Source organism: Tenrec ecaudatus (assembly GCF_050624435.1).
Source record: "Tenrec ecaudatus isolate mTenEca1 chromosome 1 unlocalized genomic scaffold, mTenEca1.hap1 SUPER_1_unloc_16, whole genome shotgun sequence".
NCBI classification, from domain to species: Eukaryota; Metazoa; Chordata; class Mammalia; order Afrosoricida; family Tenrecidae; genus Tenrec; species Tenrec ecaudatus.
Genome location: NW_027457556.1, coordinates 506,079 through 516,311, shown reverse-complemented (window position 1 = coordinate 516,311; position 10,233 = coordinate 506,079).

The window sequence follows — 10,233 nt, the reverse complement described above, 5'->3', positions numbered from 1 at the left end:
TAGACGCCCAAGTCCTATAGTTGCTGTTGTTAGGTGCCGTCGAGTGGATTTTGGTTCACAGCAACTCTATGAAGAATGTACTGAAACGCTGCCCCGTCCTGTGCATTCCTCACAGTGGTTCTTTGCTTGCGCTCATTGTTGCAGCCACTGAGCTATTCCAAATTGTAGGGGCTGCCTCTCCTTTGCTGCCCTTCTACTCTACCAATATCTGTGTCTTCCTCTAGGACAGTGCTTCTCAACATTCCTAAATCCACGACATTTTAATACAGTTTCCTTTGTAGTGGTAGACCCCCAATCATAAAATTATATTCTTTGCTACTTCGTAACTCTCGTTTTGTTACTAGTTATGAATAGTGCCACCCTGTAAAGGGTTCGTCTAAGCCCCAAAGAGGTCACGACCCACATGGTGAGAACCGCTGTTCTAAATTTAGAGGAGTTTCTCTTAAGGTCTATTTCACCATACTGTTAGAATCTCAAGTCCATTTGTTGTTGTTGTTAAGTGCCGTCGAGTGGGTATGTCTCATAGCAACTCTACGCACAATATAATGAAATGCCGCCCTGTCCTGTGACATCCTCACAGTGGTTCTCTTCTTTGCGCTCATTGTTGCAGCCATTTTGCTAATGCACCTTGTTGGGGACCGCCTCTCTTTTCCTGCCCTTTCATACCAAGATTTGGGACTTCCACTAGAGCAGTGGTTCTCAACTTTCCTAATGCCATGATATTTTCATACCGATTCTCATTTAGTGGTGACCCCCCCAACCATAAAAATGATTTCATTGCAGCTTCATAAGTGTAATTTTGTTACTGTTATGAGTCACGACACCCCTGTGAAATTTTCATTCCATACCCACAAAGGGGTCGCGACACACAGGTGAAGATCCCCTGCTGTAAACTAAGAGGAGATTCTCTTAAGATAGAATTCAGCATACTGGTAGATGCACAAGTTCTGTTGTTATTGGTGTTAGGTACCATCGAGTGGGTTTTGGCTCATAGTAACTCTATGCACAATATAATGAAATGCTTTCCCATCCTATGCCATCCTCACAGTGGTTCTTTTGCTTGTGCTCATTGTTGCAGCCACTGTGCTAATCCAACTGTTGGGTAGCTGCCTCTTTTTTGTGGCCTTTCAATTGTACCAAGACTTGTGTCTTCCTCTAGGGCAGTGGTTGTCAAATTTCCTAATGCCATGACCCTTTCATACAGTTCCTCATGTAGTGGTGACCCCCATCATAACATTATTGTTACTTCATAACTGTAATTTTCCTACAGTTATGAATCATTTCACATCTGTGAAAGAGTCATTCGATCGCCAAAAGTGGTCGCGAACCACAGGCTAAAAACCGCTAGTCTAAACTAAGAGGAGTTTCTCTTAATATCTACTTCACCCTATTGTCAGAAGCACAAATCCTATAGTTATTGTTAGATTCTGTTGTGTAGCTTTCGACGCCTAGCAACTCTAAGCACAATATGATGGAAAGGTGTCCTGTCTTGCGCCATCCTCCCAGTGGTTCTTTTGCTTGCGCGGATTGTGATTGTTGCAGCCACTGTTGTATTCCATCGTGCTGGGGGCTGCCTCTTTTTGCTGCCCTTCTACTGTACCCACATCTATTTCTCCGTCTAGCGCAGTGGTTCTCAACCTTCCTAATGTCATGACTCTTTCACACCATTCCTCATGTACTAGTGACCCCCCCAATCATAAAATTATTTTCCTTGTTACTCCATAACTATAAATTTGCTACTGTTATGAATCAGGTCACCCATGTGACCCACAGTTAGAGAACTGTTACTCTACACTAAGAGTTTCTTTTAAAGTCTTCTTCAGCATATTGTTAGAGGCACAAATCCTGTTGTTTGGTGCCTTCAAATGGGTTTAGGCTCATGCCAACTCTATGCACCATATAATGAAATGCTTTCCCGTCCTGTGCCTTCCATACAGTGGTTCTTTTGCTCACACTCATTTTAGCAGCCTCTGTGCTAATCCATCTTGTTGGGCACTGCCTCTCTTTTCCTGCCCTTCTGTACCAAGATATGTGTCTTCCTCTAGAGCAGTGGTTCTCAACTTTCCAAAGGCCACAACCACTTCACACCATTCCTCGTGTAGTGGTGACATCCAACCATAAAATATTTGCATTGCTACATCATAGTTGTAATTTTGCTTCTGTTATGGATCAGGCCACCCATGTGAAAGGTTCGTTAGTCTCCTCAAAGGCGTCTCGACACACAGTTGGAGTACCAATGGTCTAAACGAATAGGAGTTTCTCTTAAGGTCTACTTCAGAATATTCTTAGAAGCCCAAGTTCTTTTTATTATTGTTTGGTGCCTTTGAGTGTGTGTTGGCTCATAGCAACTGTATGCACAATATAATGAAACTCGGCCCCATCTTGTGCCATCTCACTGTGGTCCTTTGCTTGCGCTCACTGCTGCATCTATTCCATCTTGTAGGGGCTGCCTGACTTTTGCAGCCCTTCTGCTGTACCAACATTTGTGTCTTCCTCTAGTACAATGTTTCTCATACATCCTAATTCTGCAGCCCTTTCGTACAGTTCCCAATGTAGTGGTGGACCCCAAACATAAAATTATAAAATTATATTCATTGATATTTCATAACTGTACTTTTGCTACTGTTATGAATCAGGCCATCACTGTGAAGGGGTGTTTCGAAACACCCCCCACCTGAAAGTGTTCACGACCCAATGTTGAGAACCCTGCTGTAAACTAAGAAGAGTTGCTCTTAAGATTTACTTCAGCATATTGTTAAACACACAAGCCCTGTTGTTATTGTTGTTAAGTTCCGCGGAGGGGGTTTTGGCTCATCGCATCTCTATGCACAATATCATGAAATGCTTCCCAAACCTGTGCCATCCTGACAGTGGTTGTTTGCTAGTGCTCATTGTTGAATCCATATTCGGGGGGGGGGGGGGTTGGCTATTTTTTATTGCCCTTCTACTCTACCAAGATTTGTGTCTTCCTTTAGGGCAGTGGTTCTCAACCTTCCTAATGCCACAACATTTTCATACCGTTCCTCATATAGTGATGACTGCCAAATCATAAAATTATTTTCATTGCAACTTTGTAACTCTAATTTTTCTACTGTTATGACTGGGCCACCACTATGAAAGGTTCATTCATCCCCCAACAGGGCTCTTGACCCAAAAGTTGAGAACCGCTGCACTAAACTAATAGGAGTTTCTCTTAAGGTCAACTTTAGCACATTATAAGAAACACAAGTCCTGTTGTTTTGTTGTCAGGTGCAGTCGAGTGGGTTTTGACTCATAGCAACTCTATGCTCCATATAATGTAACGCTGCCCCATCTTGTGCGATCCTCACAGTGTTCCCTTAGCTTGAGCTCATTGCTGCTGCCACTGTGCTATTCCATCTATTTGGGGGCTGACTCTATATTGCGGCCCTTCAACTGTATCAAGGCTTGTGTCTTCCTGTAGGACTGTGGTTTTCAGCAATCCTAATGCCACGACCCTTTCATACAGTGCCTCGTGTAGTAATGACCCCCCAACCAAAAAAATTATACTGTTGCTACTTCATATCTGTAATTTTGCTACTGTTACATATCGCCCCCCCCCCCTATGGGCAGGTCATTCGAACACCTCCAAAGGATTTAACACTCACAAGTTGAGAATGGCTGCTCTAAACTAAGAGCAGATTCTCTCAAGGTTTAGTTGAGCATATTGTTAGATGTATGATTCCTCCTGTTATTGTTGTTCAGGCCGTGGAGAGGGTTTGGGCTCATAGCAACCCTGTGCACAATATAATACAGGCCTGCTCAGACTTGCTTCATCCTCACAGTGGTTCTTTGCTTGCGCTCATTGTTGCAGCCACCGTGCAAATCCGTCTTGTATGGACTTCCTCTCTTCTGCTGCCCTTCTACTGTACTTGCTCTTCCTCTAGAACAGTGTTTCTCACCCTTCCTATTTCTATGACCTTTCCATACACTTCCCAATATGTAGTGGTGGTCCCCAAAGCATATAGGTTTTTTTCTACTGTTTTTCCATAACTGTAATTTTGCAAGTCTTATGAATCTAGTCACCCTGTGAAAGGGTTGTTCAACCAAACAAAGTGGTCACAAATCACAGGTTGAGAACCGCTGTTCTAAATTAAGAGGAGTTTCTCCTGTGGTCTAGCTCAGTATATTATTACACGCACGAGTCCTGTTCTTATTGTTGTTAGGGGCTGTCGAGTGGGTTTGGCTCATAGTTGGCTCATAACAGCTCTATGCACAGTATCATGAAACACTGTTCCATCCTCTAACACCCTCACACTTTTCTTTTGTTTTCGCTCATTGTTGCAGTCTCTGTGCTAATCCATCTTTTGGGGGACTGCCTCTCATTTGCTGACCTTCTACTGTACCCAGATTTGTGTCTTCCTCTAGGGCAGTGGTTCTCAAACTTCCTAATGCACGACTCTCACACCATTCCTCATGTATTGGTGCCCCCCGCATCATAAAATTACTTTGCTTGTTACTTTATAACTAAAATTATGCTACTGTTATGAATCAGGCCACCATGTGATATAGTCATTCTCCCCCCTCCACCCCCCAAAAGTCATCACGACCCACAGTTTGAGAACTGCTAATCTACACTAAGAGGAGTTTCTTTTTAAGGTATGTTTCAGCATATTGTTAGAAGCACAAATCCTGTTCTTGTTTTTGGCTGCCTTCGAGTGGGTTTTGGCTCATACCAACTCTATGCACAATGTAATGAAACGTTGTCCTGCCCTGTGGATCCTCACAGTGGTTCTTCTGTTTGTGCTCATTGTTGCGGCCACTGTGGTAATCCATCTTGTTAGGGACTACCTCTCTTTTCCTGCCCTTCTGTACCAAGATTTGTGTCTTCCTCAAGAATAGTGGTTCTCAACTTTCTGAATGCCACTACTATTTCATACCAGTCCTCTTGTAGTGGTGACACCCCAACCATAAAATATTTTCATTGCTACATCATAACTGTATTTTCGCTTCTGTTATGGATCAGGCCACCCATGTGAAATGTCATTAGTCTTCTAAAGGCACTGTGACACAGTTTGAGAACCACTGGTCTAAACTAAGGGGAGTTTCTCTTAAGGTCTACTTCAGCATATTCATAGAAGCACAGTCCTGTTGTTTTTGTTTGGTGCCTTTGAGTGTGTGCTGGGTCATAGCAACGCTATACACAATATAATGAAACTTGACCCCGTCTCGTGCCACCCTCACAGTGGTTATTTTGCTTGTTGTCATTGTTGCAGCCATGGGCTAATCCAACTTTTGAGGGGCTCCCTCTCTTTTGCTGCCCCTCTACTGCCCTTTCATTCATTTCCTCAGGTAGTGATGAACCCCCAATCATAAAATTATTTTCATTGCTACTTCGTAACTTTAATTTTGCTACAGTTATGAATCAGGCCTCCACTGTGAAAGGGTCATTTGACCCCCCCAAAGGGCTAGCGACCCACAGGTTGAAAACCACTGCTCTATACTAAGAGGAGTTTCTCTTAGGATCTACAGCACCATATTGTGAAAAGCATGAGTCCTACAGTGATTGTTGTTAGGTGTTGCCCAGTGGGTTTCGATTCTCAGCAACTCTACGCACAAGATAATGAAACGTTGCCCCGTCCTGTGCCATCCTCACAGTGGTTTATTGTCTGCACTCATTGTTGCAGCCACTGCGCTAATCTATCATTGGGGGTCTGCCTCTCATTTGCTGCCTTTCTGCTCTGCCAAGATTTCTGTCTTGCTCAAGGACAGTGGCTCTCAACCTTCCTATAATGCCACAGGCCTTTTATAACACTCCTCATGTAGTGGGTACAATCCCAGTCATAAATTTATCTTCATTGCTACTTCATAACTGTAATGAAGCTACTGCTATGAATTGGGCCACCCGTGTGCAAGGGTAGTTCATCACCCTAATGGAGTCGTGACCCACAGGTTGAGAATCTCTGCTCTGCTCCAAGCTATGAAGAATGTCTCTTAAGATATATTCAGCACATTGTTAGAAGCAAAAGTCCTGTTGTTATTGTATTTAGGTGCCTTCAAGTGGGTTTTGGCTCAGAGCAACTCTATGCAAAATGTAACGAAACGCTCCCCAATCCTGTGCATTCCTCACAATGGTTCTTTGATTGTGCTGGTTGTTTCAGCCACTGAGGTATTCCAATTTGGAGGGGCTGCCTCTCCTTTGCTGCCCTTCTACTCTACCAACATTTGTGTCTTCCTCTCGAACAGTGGTTCTCAATTTCCTAATTCCACGACCCTTTCATGCAGTTCCCAATATAGTGGTGGACCCCCAGTCATACAAAATTTTTGCTGATATTTCATAACTGTAATTTTGCTAATCTTATGAATCAGGCAACCCTTGTGAAAGGGTCATTCAACCCACTCACTCCCCAAAAGGGTTCGTGATTCATAGGTTGAGAACCCTGCTCTAAACTAAGAGGAGTTTCTCTTAAGATCTATGTCAGCATATTTTTAGAAGCTCAAGTCCTTTTTGTGTTGCTGTTAGTTGCCGTCGAGTGGGTTTTGACTCTCAGCAACTCTACGCACAATATAATGAAACGCTGCCCCGTCCTGTGCCGTCCTCACAGTGGTTTGTTGATGGCACTCATTGTTGCAGCCACTGAGCTATTCCATCTTTTAGGGTCTGCCTCTCACTTGCTGCCCTTCTGCAGTACCACGTTTTGTGTATTCCTCTTGGACAGTGTTTCTGTACCTTCTTAATGGCATGGCTCCTTTATACAATTCTTAATGTTGTGGTGGTCCTCCAACAGTAATTTTTTTCATTGTTACTCCATTACTGTGATTTTTCTACTGTTATTAATTGGCAACACCTGTGAGAGTCTCGTCTGAAACCCCATAGGGGTTGCGACCCATAAGTTAAGAACCACTGCTCTAAATTTAGAGGAGTTTCTCTTAAGATCTAGTTCAGCATATTGTTAGAAGTACACGTCCTGTAGTTATTGTCGTTAAGTTCCGTCGAGTGGGTTTTGACTCTTAGCAACTCTATGCACAATATAATGAAACGCTGCCCTGTCCTGTGCCACCCTCACCGTGCTTGTGTGCTTGGCCTCAGTGTTGCAGCCACTGTGCTAATCCAACTTGTTGGAGACTGCCGCTCTCTTCCTTCCCATCTGTACCAAATGTGTGTCTTGCCCTAGAGAAGTGGTTCTTAACCTTCCTAATGCCACTACCCTTTCATATCGATTCTCATTTAGTGGGGATCCACAACCATAAAATTATTTCCATTGGTACTTTGTCACTGTAATTGTACTACAGTTATGTATTGGGCCACCCCTGTGAAAGGGTCATTCTACCCTCCCAAGGGGCGCGACCCACAGGTTGAGAACTGCTGCTCTAAAGTTAAAGGACTTTCTCTTAAGTCCTACTTAACCATATTGTTAGAAGCACAAGTCCTGTAGTTATTTTTGTTGAGTGCTGTTGAGTGGGTTTCTGGTCACAAGAACTCTATGCACAATATAATGAAATGCTGCCCAGTCCAATGCCATGCTCAGAGTTGTTCATTTGCTTGTGCTCATTGTTGCAGCCACTGGGCTAATCAATCTTGTAGGGGCTGCCTCACCTTTGCTGCCCTTCTACTCTAGCAAGAATTCTGTCTTCCTCTAGGGAAGTGGTTCTCAACCTTCCTAATGCCACGACTCTTTCATACCATTCCTCATGTAGTGGTGACTGACAAATCATGAAATTATTTTCTTTGCTACATCATAATTCTAATTTTTCCACTTTAATGAATGGTCCACTGCCGTGAAAGGGTCATTCGTCAACCAAAAGGGGTCACAACCCTCAGTTTGAGGACCGCTGAGCTAAACTAACAGGAGATACTCTTATGGTCTATTTAGGTACATTGTTAGAAAAACAAGTCCTTTTTTTTTTCTTGTGGGTTTTCACTCACAGCAAATCTATGTCAATATAATGAAACACTGTCCCATCTTGTGCCATCCTTGCATTGTTTCTTTGGCTTGTGTTTATTGTTGCAGCCACTGTGCTATCCCATCTATATTGGGGCTGACTCTATTTTGTTGCCCTTCAACTGTATCAAGAATTGAGTCTTCCTTTTGGACAGTGGTTTTCAACATTCTTACTCACGACCCTTTCATCCAGTTCCTCATGTAGTCGTGACAAACCAACCATAAAATTATTTTTGTTGCTACATCATAGCTGTAATTTTGCTACAGCTATAATTCAGGCCACCCCATGAAAGGGCTGTTTGATCCCCTAAGGAGACACGACCCACAGGTCGAGAGCCGCTGCTCTAAACGAAGGGGAGATTCTCTTAAGTCCTTATTCAGAATATTGTTAGAAGCACAAGTCCTGTTGTTATTGTTGTTGGGTGCAGTAGAGTGGGTTTGGCTCATAGCCACTCTCTGCACAATATAATGAAACTCTGGGGGTCTTAAAGGCTTGAAGGCAAACAGGCTGAAATCTAGCTCAGGAGCAACAAAGCCCACAGAGAAGAAGCACACAAGCCTAAGGGAACACGAGGTGTTGAAGGGATCAGGTAGCAGACACCAAAGAACAAAAACCATTATTGTGTGATCACCTTCCCCACATAAACGCTGAAGATGAATGTGTGCATAAGTAAGTGTGGTGAACAAGGCTGATGGTGCCAGGCTGTCAAGCGATATAGCGTCCCGGGTCTTAAAGGCTTGAAAGTAAACAAGCAGGCCCAGAAGCAACAAAGCCCACATGGAAGCATCACACCAACATGTGTGATCATGAAGGGCTGAGGGGACCAGTTTTCAAGCAACAAAGGCGGGAGGGGGGATTATATCATCGTGAATGAGGGGAGTGCATGACGGGGGACCAATGCCCACCTGTAGACAACTTGACATCCCTTGCGGAGGGGTAGTGGGAAGGAGATGAGTCACTCAGGGTTCAGTGTAGCAATAATGAAACCCACAACCTTCCTCTAGTGATTAAACACTTCCTCCCCCCACCTCTCATGATCCCAATTCTACCTTGCAAACCTGGTTAGACCAGAAGATACACAGCGCTACAGATGGGAACTAGAAACACAGGGAATCCAGGACAGATGAACCCCCCAGGACCAGCGGTGAGAGTGGCGATACTGGGAGGGAAGTGGGTGTAGAAATGGGAAACCGATCACAAGGATCTACATATAACTTCCCCCCTGTGAGATGGGCAACAGAAAATTGGGTGAAGGGAGACGCCGCGCAGTGTAAGATAAGAGAAAATAATAATTTATAAATTATTAAGGGTTCATGAAGGAAGAGGAGCAGGGTGAGAGGGGGAGAGGGGAAAGGGGAAATGAGCTGATTCCAGGAACCCAAGAGGAAAGCAAATTTTGAGAATGATGAAGGCAACGAATGTATAAGTGTGCTTTACACAATTGGTGTATGTATGGATTGTGATGAGTGGTATGAGCCCCAATAAAATGATTTTAAAAAAGAAAAAGAAAGAAATGTCTATAAATGAATGAAGGCAACATATGTACAAAATGCCTGATGCAATCAATATGGATTGCAACAAAAGTTGTAAGAGTCTCCAATAAAAGATTTTTAATAAAAATGTATATATAATAAATATTTTCCTAACTTATATAAATGATTAATAAGATAAAATTAAGCAGCCTGTGTTTATTATAGGAAAAAATAATGATAAAAGAACAAATGAAAGATTCAGCAGTAAGCAATGGATAGGAAAATATTATAAGGAATATTTTCTCTTATATGGAATGTACATTCTCTTACATGACAACAATTAGAATATGCCGTAAGAACCTCAGACCAAATACTAGAATAAAATAGAGGAAAACATTCCCAACCCTTCAATATAATGCTATATGCTTTCTATGATTTTCAGAAAAGGTAAAATTCTTTAACAAAATATGTTGTTCATTCAAATTTTTAATTATGCATAAATTTATGTCTACTTGCATTACATCTCATACAAATGCATAAGAATTGTTTTTGCTCTATCTAAAACTAAATAGAAGATAGTGAAGGTGAAAAAATAGCTTTCGTGAATGTTGCTTTGAAATACAAATGGCATTGTCCTAAGAAATTAAAATGATTTAATTTTTAAAAATCATTTTATTAAGGGCACATACAACTCTTATCACAATCCATACATACATCAGTTGTGTAAAGCACATCCGTACATTCATTGCCCTCATCATTCTCAAAACATTTGCTCTCAACTTAAGGCCCTGGCATCATGTCCTCATTTTTCTCCGCCCTCCCTGTTCCACGCTCACTCATGAACCCTTGATAATTTGTC